We start from the raw sequence: 14722 nt of genomic DNA on the forward strand, positions 1-14722 counted from the left end.
TCCGCTCTACACTGCTACAGACTCAAGCTGGAAGTCTCTTCAGGAGAGACTGCACTGGCAGCTTCCCTCATGGCTATGCTTCACTGGGGCTTTCTCCACTCTGGTTCATCCACCAGCACCATCTGTCTTCTGTCTTCTGGAACCTGGAAAGTGTCTGCTTTGCTGATGGTCACTCCATCTGTTCCCACTCTCAGTTATGGATTTACAAATTTCTGCCTGTAAACTTTTCCCCTCTGTCATTTCACAGGGAGTTGGGGCTACAGAGGAGTAGGACACATTAGTTTAATAGTCTGTTGGCCTTCCCCGTAAATGAGTTAAAACTCAGAGTCTACTTGATTTGGAATCCTCAAATATTCCAAATTTTAAAACTATGAAAAGTTGTATTAAAGACATCTAATTATAAGAATTACCCACTCCAGTGTTCTTGCCTGGAGAATCCCAGGGACGGGGGAGCCTGGTGGGCTGCTGTCTATGGGGTCACACAGAATCGGATACGACTGACGCAACTTAGCAGCAGCAGCAATTATAAGAATTATAAGAATGTTCATACTACCCTACAATTACGCTCATTTCACATACTTGCAAGGTGATGCACAAGATACTTCAAGCTAGGCTTCAGAAGTACGTGAACCAAGAACTTCTAGATATACTAGGTGGGTTTAGGAAAGGCAGAAGAATCAGAGATAAAATCGTCAACATCTGTTGGATCATAGAAAAAGGGAATTCCAGAAAAATATCTACTGCTTCATTGACTATGCTACAGCCTTTGACTGTGTATAGTACTTAGTCACTCAGTCATGTCCAACTCTTTGCGACACCATGGACTACAGCCCACCAGGTTACTCTGTCCATGGGGATTCTCCTGGCAAGAATAATGGAGTGGGTTGCCATTCCCTCCTCCAGGGGATCTTCCCAAACCAGGGATTGAACCCAGGTCTCCCGCATGGTAGGTGGATTCTTTACTGACTGAGCCACTAGGAAAACACCAGAGATACAGGCTGCTGATTGGTGGTGGTGGTTTAGTCACCAAGTTGTGTCTGAGTCGACCCCATGGGCTGTAGCCTGCTAGGCTCCTCTGTGCAAGGGATTCTACAGGCAAGACTACTGGAGTGGGAAGATTCCTTCTGCAGGGAAATCTTCCTGACCCAGGAATTGAACCCAGGTCTCCTGCACTGCACTTCAGGTCTCCCAAACTTCCCTGGTGGCTCAGATGGTAAAGCGTCTGCGTACAATGCGGGAGACCTGGGTTCAATCCCTGGGTCAGGAAGATCTCCTGGAGAAGGAAATGGCAACCCACTCCAGTATTCTTACCTGGAAAATCCCATGGATGGAAGAGCCTGGTAGGCTACAGTCCATGGGGTTGCAAAGAGTCGGACACGACTGAGTGACTTCATTTCACTTCTCCTGCACTGCAGGCAGATTCTTGACTGTGTAGATCACAACAAACTGTGGAAAATTCTTAAAGAGATGGGAATACCATACCACCTCACCTGTCTCCTGAGAAACCTGTATGCAGGACAAGAAATAATAGTTAAACCAGACATGGAACAACAGACTGGTTCAAAATTGGGAAAGGAGTACATCAAAGCTCCACTACATTGTCACCCTGCTTATTTAACAAATGCAGAGTACATCATGCGAAACGCCAGGCTAAATGACTCACAAGCTGGAATCAAGACTTCTAGGAGAAACAACAACCTCAGATATGCAGATGATACCACTCTAATGGCAGAAAGAAAACCTAGGATCATGGCATCTGGTCCCATCACTTCACGGCAAACTGAAGGGGAAAAAGTGGAAAGTGACAAACTGTATTTCCTTAAGCTTCGAAATCACTGTGGCTGGTAACTGCAGCCAGGAAGTTAAAAGATGCTTACTCCTCAGAAGAAAAGCTATGATAAACCTAGGCAGCATATAAAAAAGCAAAGACATCACTTTGCCAACAAAGGTCCATATAGTCAAAACTATGGTTTTTCCACTAGTCATGTATGTATTTGAGAGTTGGACCGTAAAAAGGTTGAGTGCCAAAGAACAGATGCTTTCGAGCTGTGGTGCTGGAAAAGATTCCTGAGAGTCCCCTGGACAGCAAGGAGATCAAACCAGTCACTAAAATGTTCACTAGAAGAACCGATGCTGAAGCTCCAATGCTTTGGCCACCAAATGCGAAGAACCGACTCACTGGAAAAGACCTTGATGCTTGGAAAGATTGAGGGCAGGAGAAAAAGGGTGTGACAGATGATGAGCTGGTTGGATGGCATCAATGGACAGGAGTTTGAATAAACTCCAGGTGGTAGCAAAGGACAGGGAAGTCTGGTGTGCTGCAGTTCAGGGGTTGCAAAGAGTTGGACATGACTTAGCTACTGAAAAACAATAGCTCTTTCAGAGACCACCCGCTGAGTTTCTATTTTTGTGGAATTGTGGGCAATCAGCCAATTCTTTCAAAGGAATAACAAGGAGCTGCTGAAAAAAACAGAAAGAAAGAAAGAAAAATATAAACTACTAACCTCTGAAATTCTGACCTGCTATGCATGGTACCACCCACCTCTCCAGACAGGTTAACATCTCGGTATGTACTATAAGATGCTCACTGTTAAGCATGGCCTAACAAATATACAGGAAATACCACTTTTTCAAATAAAAACCTCCTTTGACAAAAAATATATTATCTGAGCTCATTTAATGACAACTTGAATATTAAACTTGTTTACCACAGGTTCACTTCCAAGAGCTATCTATCCTGAATGCTGTTGAATACTCCTCATCTTACCCTCAGTGTTGATCACCTTGCCATGCTTGCACGGAGTACACATGCATGGATGCATAGACTTAAGCTCCCTCCTCAAGTTTTCACAATCATAAAAATAACATGTGGTCATCATATATAATGTGGAGAGAAAAGAGAAGAGGGGAACGGTCACTTGTGTGCTCCTGTCATCCAGGGTTAATATTTCTCAATGTTTATCTTCTTCCAGGTCTATCTTACATAAAGCATTCAACACGTCATATGGTATAAGAAACTAGGAGGAAAATTCTAAGAACAGAAAAGAAGAAAAAAATTACAAAAGGAGATTAAAAGACTCATAATACCTGGAAATGGTACGATAAACACTGGAGGAGAATGAATATTTCACTTAGTGAGACACTTTTTCAATTACCCGATTACCTCATGGAACTCTGAAAAGGCTTTATAATCATTATTTCTGTGAGAAAATTCACAGAGTTTCAAACTAACCACACACAGAGTTTCAAACTAACAAACCCCAAATCTCATTGCTGATATGGAGCCAGGATTTTTTTTTTAAATCCAGATCCTAAGTGTTTACCATCTAAAGTTTACTACCAACTAGTCCATCCTAAAGGAAATCAGTTCTGAATATTGGAAGGACTGATGCTGAAGCTGAAACTCCACTACTTTGGCCACCTGATGCGAAGAGCTGATTCACTGGAAAAGACCCTGATGCTGGGAAAGATTGAAGGCAGGAGGAGAAGGGGATGACAGAGGATGAGACAGCTGGATGGCATCACCGACTCAATGGACATGAGTTTGAGTAATCTCTGGGAGTTGGCGATGGACAGGGAGGCCTGGCGTGCTGCAGTCCATGAGGTTGCAAAGAGTCAGACACGACTGAGCAACTGAACTGAACTGAACAACCCTGATCAGTATCAGTGGCAGGAGGAGAGAGCAGAGACTATGAATTTAAAACAAGTCCTACATTTAGCGATGGTCTATGTGGTCAATGAAGGGACCACCTTTCTCATTGTTCCAAGTCTGCAACAGCAGGAATATGGACTAGAATGCAAGTCCTATTACTCTAAGGGAAGCGTCAAGGGGAGGAGACATGGGGGGGTTAGCGGGCAGAGAGAGTGAGAGTGCATTCTCTCCTTATAAGGGGTTTACTGGGTATAGTCATGGTTCATCAGGCTGGTCAGCAGCCCCATGTGCAAGTAAACCTCCATTCTTCTCAAACTGTATCACTAATACCCAATCATACATTTAAAATTAAAGCATTAAACATGCACACTTGAATTCACACCAGTGGTCAGAAGTAAACTTGTACTATCTCATCATCATTTAAGCTATGCATACATGCTCAGTCTCTTCAGTCGTGTCCAACTCTTTGCGACACTATGGACTATAGTCTGTGAGGCTCCTCTGTCCATGGGATTCTCTAGGCAAGAAAAGGCTTCAACTAATACAGAGGACAATGATCCAAGAGATAACATTTGGAATGACCATGCTCCAGAGAAAGTGAGATTTTTCCTGGAGATCTCATTCAATACAATATCCTTTGGTATGGTAATCTACTTTTTCCAATTTTACATGTGATATGATTTAACAAGTTACTTTCACTTTTACCTAAAAGTTTTACTGCAAGATATTTTTTAAAGTTGCTGCTGCTGCTAAGTCACTTCAGTCGTGTCCGACTCTGTGCGACCCCATGGACGGCAGCCCACTAGGCTCCGCCATCCCTGGGATTCTCCAGGCAAGAACACTGGAGTGGGTTGCCATTTCCTTCTCCAACGTGTGAAAGTGAAAAGTGAAAGTAAAGTTGCTCAGTCTTGTCCGACTAGTAGCGACCCCACCAGGCTCCTCTGTCCAAGGGATTTTCTAGGCAAGAGTAAAGTTAGGTAAATAAAATATAACTGAACCACAGATGAATTCTTAAAAAAATCCCCTCATTTTTTTCATATGAGGAAACAAGGGCTTGAGAAGAGTTAAGTCACTTGCAAGAAACTCAGCAGAAACTTGTGACAGAGTTAAAAATGGCACTCACCCAGGATGGCATGATCCAGCAGATTCTGTGTATCTGTGCCAGTGTAGCTAGATCAGATGTGAAATCACTGTGTTCTCTCAAATGACATTTGAAGCAAATATCCCTTATCCACTCTCATTTTTTTACTCTATCCCCAAATTTGGTTCAAGGTGTGGGTTGAGCACGTTTGTTCCACTTAGTAACTGGTACCCACTTACAGGTCTCCATGTTCACCAATCCACCACCATACTGGAGGGTTGAGTTAAAACTAATGGAGCAATTAACTCACTTGAGGGACTGGCTTCAAAGTGATATAGTGGTTTTACGTTACGCCAGGTGTTCAAAAACATGGTCTTGGTTATACAGTGACAGGTGTTGAATGACGACAAAGAGACTTACAATAGACTCTGTAACACAAAGCATTCTGGTTGCCAAATTAGCTGCTGCTCATAAATTACCTTTTTTCCTTTTTGGGTTCTTGCTGTAGTCAAGAGTCAGTAGTGGCCTCACAGAGAACCATAACTAATCAAATTACTGAACCTTAACTCTGAAGGTTTGAAAGGAAAAAAATCTTAAAGCTCTTACATGTTATTTTATAAGATTTCATATTGGGAACCAGCCAGTATGAACAGATGAGACCTGCATTTGTTCCAGTTCTAGCAGACTAAATTCTTAGACCTAAATATAGCTGTCATTCTCATAAAACTAAAGTAGACAGAAGCGAGAAAATTCAAATAGTTCTGAACTTTGAATTGCTAGTTTTATTTCAGTTGACAGGCTACAACTATAACGTACAAAGCACGGGAACAATTTAAGATATAAGAATAGGGGGATCCTGTCACCCCCAAAAGTTATATACATACTAAGATACCAAAGGGACTGACACAAATACTCTTATTATTAATACTGTCTGCCTTTTATATAAGCACCACCTACTCATGGACTGTAGCCCACCAGGGTCCTCCATCCATGGGATTCTCCAGGCAAGAATACTGGAGTGGGTTGCCATTTCCTTCTCCAACCACAATAAAAAGTAAAATTAGTTTGACATGGCTTACTTAAAATTCTCAAACTCCATGCTGCTTCTGGGTTAAAATTTAAATTTCTTAATACTTTTTTACCTATAATATCTGTCCCTTTTCTACTCTTCTCCACTAAACCTCATATACCTCAATCCTGATGCATTTTTCAGTTTCTACTAATGAAATATGTATGGACAATTTGGGGAAGTTTGAATTAAGTGATAACAAGTAAAGTGGATTTGTAGGTAGTTGAACAACATGGTACCAAGGAATGTTAACAGACCCTACAGGGACTGGCATGACATACTACTACTGTCTTGAATAAAGAAATAAAAAGCATAGTTGAAGTGAGTTTATAATCATCACAACATTTTCGGGATGTTATATTCAGACTCACACATCTTTTTTTTAAACAGCAGTAATAAAACTGGAACTCCAGTTTATTACTGGAAATGATTGAGGAATGGGTAGAAAAATTGTGGCTGTCAAAAGTTTATCCAACTACTGTGTTAGCCTGTATCATTTTAAGAAGTTTATTTTTAACAGCTTTGAGGTATAAAATAATAAACTGCACATATTCAAAAATTTGCCTTATTATAATTTCCTCCTTTCCACTCCCCCACCAATACATCAATCTGCTTTCTGTAACTATAAATAAGTTAGCATCTTCTAGAACTTCTAGAATTATGTAATATGTACTCTGTCTGATTCATGGGGTCGTGGAGAGTTGGACACAACTGAGCGACTGAACTGAACTGAACTCTATCTGGCTTCTTTCGCTCAGCGTAGTTTTGAGACGCATCCCTGTTGTCGCTGTATCAATAATGCATTTTTGCACAGTATGCCACTAGTACGGGTACACCACAATTTATTAATCCACTCAGCTGTTGATTTACATGTGAATTTAGTTTTTGACACATGCTGACAAAGGTGAAAAAGGCAAGTGTGGTTAAAAAAAAAAAAAGCATCAACAATGATAACCACAGAACAAATTAGATATCCATATACCAAAACAAGGACTTAGATCCCTATCTTCCACCACACACAAAAATTCAGTCAAAATGTACCCATTCCCATATATAAAACCTAAAACTAACTATAACATTTCAAGAAGAAAGCATAGGATTAAATAGGCATGTGGTCTTGAGTTAGGCAAATTTCTTACATATAATACCAAAAGTAAAACCCACAGAAGAACTAGTATTAAACTGAACTACACCAAGTATGAGGTTTGGGTTTTTTCTCTGACTGGGTCATCTGTATCACTACTAGCTTTTGTTCTGTTATTTAAATTCTTTTTCTTGTGTTTAGAAGCAAGGCATGCTTGTAGTGACGCTAACAGACTAATCTGGATTCCTGAAGCTGATCCTGCTCTTGAGAATGGTGGTGTTTTCTCTCCTTTTTCTTTTTTTGAGGAGGAAGAATTTTTGTTATCAGTCCTTTTATTAAAAAACAAAACACTGAACAATCTTTAACAGGAAGGCAGATTGATACTGTATTCCAATTCCTGGATCTAGTTTAGAAAATGCACTCCGCACCTGGTGCTCCTAGGAAGGAGTGCAGGAAACACTGTATGTAACTCTGTCCTTTGTGAAAGCTGCCTCATTCCCCCACTCCTGAGTATGTTCAGTATTTGATGAATTTCACAAAAGTTAGTAAAACTTGAAAAAAAGTTGGTAAAATCTTTTCTAGGATGCGCTATATATGTGACTTTCAAGGAAATTTGTTTACCACTGGATGATCTTTTCTAAATTTCTAACTTCTTTCATTGATAAATGAAGGACAGTACTGCACCTTCTGAAATATATCAAATGGATGAAGCTAATTAAAAAAAAATTCCCTGTCCAACAACAACAAAAAAGGGAAGGTAAGTCACAGACCAGGAGAAAATTTTTAGAATTTAAAACTAAAATTACTGGGTAAAGAGAAAGGCAGATTTTGGCTCACTGGCAGGAACTCAAAAATGAAATGAACTGCATGTAAGCTACCATCAAAGAATTCAACCAGAGAAAGAAACGGAAATAGAGACTGAGCTGATTAAATTCCTTCTTACTCTATAAATACACATTTTAGCTATTTATAAGATGACCAACTTAATACATATTTGATATCATATTAAATCAGTGGTGAAAGAAGTTCTTGATCCATAAAACCTGATAAAAACGTTTTCAGTTAAAACATTTTTTGCCTAATAGGGTGATGTAAATAAATGTGTAAGTAAAGATTCTTTACCATCTGAGCCACCAGGGAATCCCTCAGAGGTTCTAGCTAAACAGAACCTCTTAGTGAAGCAGTCCTGGCCTTCTCTCCAGGCCAAGGTGGGTAACTCCTCACTCCTCAGTAGTCCAGAGCATTCTGGACAGAACTTCTTCCAGTGCTTCCCACCACATTAATTATTGGGAGTTTCTCGACAGCAAAGAGCTCCCCACCTCCAATTTTGTAATCTCAAATTTAGCACAGTATCTAGCAAATAACTAGTATATACATATACAGTTGAAAAAGAAATTAAACTCTTGAAAATGACCTTGGAGAACAGGTAATCAGTACTGGTAAAATTCTGAGACATTCATTCCCCTTGGAAGGCTGGCACTAGCTAAGAACTGACTGAGGTGATGGAGAAACCAGCCACAGAGAAAGGCAGACTGCTCCCGTATCTGATAACGCCTTGTTGTATTACCTGGAATTACAATGCATTATGCAGTATGGACAAACTGAACACTGGTCTCAGAGGCTAAGTTAGCTTTTATGAGACTAATGCTGAAAAAGAAACCCTGAAAAAAAGAAAATGGAACTGTCAGAGATAATTCTGCTGAGCTGAGCTGATCTGTCACGCAATTTTCTTAATAAATACAACCACGTCGATGTTATATAACATTTGATTACAAAGAAATTCAGCCTTTTGATGACAGTCACTTACTAAAATCACTATAGCAAACTGCAAATCTCTGCAAGACTTTTGTGCTTCTTACCTTATACATGTATTACAAGGTTATATATGGATTAGACCCGTGTTCTGTTCCTATATCCAATCCAATAGTTTTACTTATGTAAGCTGTGTTTACAGTAACTGAATTATTTTCACAAATTAACTTGACATGTAAATATTCCATTCCCCTTTGAGAACCCAATAAAGTTCATGGAACCTCAACACAGAAGACCCACCATGGTTCCAGTTAAAAATTAATCTAAATGCTATAAAGCTTATATCTAGTTACTGCTTTTGATGAATTTTTAGTGGATTATCAGCAACAACTGCTTTAAAAAAATATGGCTGGCATAGAGACTTGATAACGAGGATATTTACTGTAACATTATGCATAACAAAAAATGAAGAATAGCTGTAAAATAGAATTACAAAACAATTATTAAAAAGTGACACTAAAAATGTTCACAAAATATGTGAAAGTAGCTTACAAATAGGATCTATGTATAAACTTTTAAAACATATATGTACTAGTACAGACAGGAAAAACATTAGATAGCAAAACGAAAATCTGGTACGAGTAATCTAAGGGCTTCCCCAGTGGATCAGCAGCTAAGAATCCTCCTGCAATGCAATCAAGATGAGGGTTCGATCCCTGAGTTGGGAACATCCCCTGGAGGAGGAAATGGCAATTCGCTCCAGTTTTCTTGCCTGGAAAATTCCATGGACAGAGAAGCCTGGAGGATTACAGTCCAAGGGATCTCACAGAGTCAGACACAACTGAGTGACTGAACAAGCACTCAAGAATAATCTAAACAGGGGAACATGAAAAATGTTTAATTTCCAGAGCTTTTCATTTATTTCTATGCCAGTTTTTTTTTTTTTTAATTACCATGAATACTGCTTTTACAATCAGGAAAAAAAAAAAAGCTTATTAAAAAAACCAAAAAAAAATTAAAACGGTGTCTGTGATTGGGCTTTAAGAGAATCAAACTGTCACAAGCTGCTTTGGGCAACTGTGAAGAGAGTGGACACACACAGCAAAGCTGGAAGTACACAATGCACTGAACTCTGCAGACAGTCAAGTGGGGCTGTGGTAGTCAGCCTCCAGGAGGAGTCCCAACAACTCCCGCTTCCCGGTACTCACACCCTCATGTAGTCTCTTCCTATACTACACCAGCCTTGATCTGTGTGATCAATGTCATACAGCAGAAATGAAGGCACGTCACTTCCTAAGGGAACTAGTAATAAAAGACTAGAAGCCTCCATCCTGGATTCTCTTGTAATTCTCTACATGGGAAACCATGCTGTGAGCAATCATATGTGAGAAGCCCAAGTGGCAAGGAATGGAGGTCTCCTGCCAACAACCATGTGAGCAGGACAGGAAGCCGACTCTCTGGACTTAGACAAGCCTAGGTGCTCGCAGTCCTGGCTGCCACTTTGATTACAGCCTCCTGAGAGAATGAGCCAGAACTATACAGCTAAAGCTATTTCCGATTCTTCCCCCAGAGAAACTGTGAGATAGTTGAGTTTGCTGTTTAAACTGCTAAGATCACAGTCATTAGTAATGCAGGAAGAGCTGACTATATACAGTTAGCTTACAGCTTTGGAGACTATAGAGTCCTAAGAACTCATCTCAGGAAAAAGCATCTAGGCTATAGCTCATTTTGTTCAAATTCATGGTTCTGATTTTTCTCTTAGTCTGACGCAAATCGGAAAAGATATTTGAATACCTTTGCAAAAGGTTCGGTTCCTTAGATTTGACTTCTACTTCCTTTTTTCCCCACTCCTATTTCATCCCATCTTCTCTTTTAGTTACTATAAATCTAGGGTCACCAGACTCCTGTAAAGAGCCAGATAGTAAATATTTTAGGCTTCTCTGGAGCAACCACTCAAGTCTGCTGCTGTAGTTGAAAAGTAACCAGGGACAATATCTAAATAACTGGGCGTGGTCTTGTTCCAATAAAACTTTATTTCAAAAGCAGGCAGTAGATGGAATTTGGCTGCAGAATTGTGGCTTGCCAACCCTTGCTATAAATGAAACTGATCAAGATCCTATAAGACTAATGCTTCTGCTCATGCAGCATATCCTATTTCTTCTGTTGATTCAACAGATACTGTTCCAGAAATCCCCCACCCTCCCAATTTGCCCCTCTGTTCTGGATGCAAACATGTTATTCTCCTATCTTAAAAAAAAAATTCTCAACCCTACTTCCATTTCTTAAACTCACGGTATCGAATTCTGCTTCTTTCCTCTCCCTAAGCCTGCTCTTATCCAAGCTTTTGTTAAGATCATCAACGATCTTCAAATCAGTAAGTGAAAAGGTGAAAGTGTCTTGACTCTGTGACCACATGGACTGTAGCCCGCCAGGCTTCTCCTGTCCACGAATTCTCCAAGCAAGAATACTGGAGTGGATACCATTCCATTCTCCAGGGGTTCTTCCCAACCCAGGGATTGAACGCAGGTATCCCACATTGCAGGCAGATTCTTCACTGTCTGAGCCACTAGGGAAGCCCAAACCCAACCAGAAATTCTCAGTCTTCAACACACGTTGCTTAGCAGCAGCAACCGAGATAATCATTCTCTTTCTTAAAATACATTTTTTCTTTGACTTCCAAGATACCTTAATCACATTGTTATTTTTTCCCCCCTCAAATCTCTTCGGCTATTACTCTTCCATCACCATCATTTTAAATTCTGGTGTTATCTTAGGGTTCATCTTGGACCCCTTTTGGCTAGCTATAGTCTTTCCTTTCACGCTCTCACTCAGAATACTTTTTTACATGGAAAGACACACAAATTTATATCTTCAGATTTCATTTCCCCCCTGAACACCTGGCTCATATTCAACTACCAGTTCAACATCTTCAACTGGTTGTCTTAACAGGTAGTTTAAACTCAACTGCCCAAACTCCAAACTGTCCAGACTCTACTCCTATCTAATTTACCTACCCCAAACTGCCTCTCTTAGTTTTCTCTTTATCAGTAAATGGCAATTCATTCTTTGAGTTTTTCAGACCGAAACTACTGGAATCATTTTTGACTCCTCTTTCATAGGCCACACCTGATCTGCTGGCAAATTTAGAGGCTCCATCCAGAGAATATATCCACTCCTCAGAAGACCTCCCATGATACTCAGAATAAAATCCTTACTATGGTTCTAACTTTTCTTGCCATTCCTTCTACTAGAAGATAAACATATGGCCCACTTCCTCATATCCTTCAGGATTCTGGTCTGTAGAATGTAAGATCCATGAGTGCAGGGAGTTTTTGTTTATTGTTGCATCTCCATTACCTCAGTAGTACCTGACACATACTAAGTCCTTAAGAGATATTTGTTGAATGAGGTAACTGTGAAAAGAGACCCCCCACAAAAAAACCCCCCAAACCAAAACCCAGAACACTTACAAAGTTGATGGAAAACTTATTAGCAAAATAAACTGTGTATATTAACTTTGTCCTCAATTTACAGTCTCATAGTTTTTGTAAAACATAACCAGAGCCCCTGATAACTTATAGCAAAAAAGATGGCATATGAGTCAACACACTGAGATTTTACCACACACTAGCCTCTAAAGACTCGGAGAAGGCGATGGCACCCGACTCCAGTACTCTTGCCTGGAAACTCCCATGGGCGGAGGAGCCTGGTGGGCTGCAGTCCATGGGGTCGCAAAGAGTCGGACATGACTAAGCGACTTCACTTTCACTTTTCACTTGCATGCATTGGAGAAGGAAATGGCAACCCACTCCAGTGTTCTTGCCTGGAGAATCCCAGGGATGGGGGAGCCTGGTGGGCTGCCGTCTATGGGGTCGCACAGAGTCGGACACGACTGAAGTGACTTAGCAGCAGCCTCTAAAGACTAGTTTTTCTGACACTTACCTAATTTCTGATGACCATGGTTTTCATATCGGTAAAATGATGACTAACCCAGGAGCCTTGGACCCCTTTAAAATTTACAAACTTCCAAAAGTTGACATATAACTTCAGGCTTGTGTGATGACAGATGCTTCCAAACCCACAGGGAGCAGACCACAGCTTCTATAAAGGTGTGTTGATAGGGAAGTACAATTCTGACTTCCTGGAAAAAATGACATGCTATGTAGAAGTATCATACCAGCTGATATAACCTGGTGACACAGAAGTGAAACAAGTTTCATTTTTACAAGGTGAAGAGAGCAGTGGGGATGTATGGTTGTACAACAATGAGAATATACTTAACACTTACTTAAGGGCTTAAAATGTCCAAGGTGTTAGGTTAGATATGGAAAAAACTGTCTTCCGGTCTCCAACAATAACAATGGCAAGTTGGTAGAAATTTTCATCCTTTTTTCAAATTTCAGTAGAAGACCATGTAAATGAGTCCCTCAAGTTATGTAAGATGTGCGAGGTCACACAGCTAATAAATGGCTGTGCAAGAATTCAAATATAGGCCTATGAAACTCCAAATCTACACTATTTCCAATGTACTATATACCATAAGATTAAGTTCAAGGACACAATATATCTGAGATAGTTGCACACACTGATGGAATTCTGATGAGACACACAATTAGTTGGATTCTACCTCTAGTATATTTACAAAAATCATTTTTATAACCAAGTTATAGGGAGTTGGTGATGGACAGGGAGGCCTGGCATGCTGTGATTCATGGGGTCGCAAAGAGTCGGACACGACTGAGCGACTGAACTGAACTGATAGGTCATTATGAACGTATTTCCAAAATTCATGGGTAAGTCCCATAAGAGCAGAGGCTATGCAGATTTAGTACCAAAAACAACCTGCTTATAAGCTAATAGGAATATACTCAGTTATATTTCTGAATATAAACTAATAGTTTAAATAACAGAACCTTAAATAAGTTCCTGCTTATTTTTAAAGGAAAAGATGCTAAAATCTGTGGATGAATGCTTACAATATTCTAACATTTTATGATATTTGTCAAAATGATTCTATAAGGTAGGCATCAAACAGATGAATAAAAAACAAGACAAGACTGTACAAGGGATTATGCATCTTCAATATTAATTAATGGAGAACTGAACAGAGTCCATCTGATGCTTCCAACTGCTACTGCTTATAACGACATGGATATTCACAGAGAACTCAAACTGAAAATGATTAAAATAGCCTGTTCTCTCTCCTATGTTCCTCATTTCAATGAATGACATCATCACCCACTTGGGCTCAAGAATAACTAACTTCATGGCTATTAGGATGGCGGCTACTACAAACAAAACAAAACGAACACAAAACAGAAAATAACAAGTGCTGGTGAGGATGTGGAAAGACTGGAACCCTTTTGCACTCTTATTGGGAACACAAAATGGTACCGCTACTGTGGAAAACCGTATGGTGGTTCCTCAAAAAGTGAAAAACAGAATTACCATATGATACAGCAATTCTACTTCCTGAGTATATATACCCTAAAGAATTGAAACCTCCATAAAAAAAGAGAAGAAAAAGAAAGTAGGGTCTCAAAGAGATATCTGCACACATTCATAGAGCATTCGTCATAATAGCTAAAGTATGGAGGAACTCAAGTTCAGTGGATGAAGAGATAAGCAAAATGTGGTATAAACATACAATAGAATAATACTCAACATGAAAAGCAAGGAAATTCTGCAGTCTGCTACAACATGGATGAATCTCGGGACACTGGGCTAAGTGAAATGAGCTAATCACAAAAAGACAAATAGTGTATGATACCATTTAGCTATGGTACTTAGCATAGTCAAAATCATAGACAAAAGGTAGAATGGTGGCTACCATGGGCTACAGAAAGGGAAGACTGGAGAGTTATTGTTTAATGAATACAGAGTTTCAGTTTTACAATGAAAAGAGTTATCGGGATGAATGGTGGTGACAGCTGTAGAACAATGTGACTGTATTAATACCATGAAACTGTACACTTAAAAATAGTTAAGATGGTAAATGTTATGTTACCACTGTAATTTACTACAAAAAAGGTGGAAACAAAAAAATAATTACACAGAATTTAAAAATTTTTAAAAAGTACATTC

At 39.7% G+C, this 14722-nt stretch overlaps 1 protein-coding gene across 2 annotated transcripts in view; it reads right to left on the reverse strand.

Moving 5' to 3' along the window:
* Positions 1-14722, reverse strand: part of RALA (RAS like proto-oncogene A) — a 60497-nt gene that overhangs the window by 25426 nt on the left and 20349 nt on the right. The window contains exon 2 of one of the 2 annotated variants that reach the window (XM_055421157.2): positions 12581-12779. The exons of the other annotated variant lie outside the window; for it this stretch is intronic. The gene's annotated coding sequence lies outside the window, so the exon portion shown is untranslated. The remainder of the gene's footprint in view (positions 1-12580; positions 12780-14722) is intronic. 2 annotated transcript variants of the gene reach the window in all.

The sequence above is a fragment of the Moschus berezovskii genome, chromosome 3 (genome assembly GCF_049115385.1).
Source record: "Moschus berezovskii isolate FMDL1 chromosome 3, NW_MosBer_1.0, whole genome shotgun sequence".
Classification (NCBI taxonomy): Eukaryota; Metazoa; Chordata; class Mammalia; order Artiodactyla; family Moschidae; genus Moschus; species Moschus berezovskii.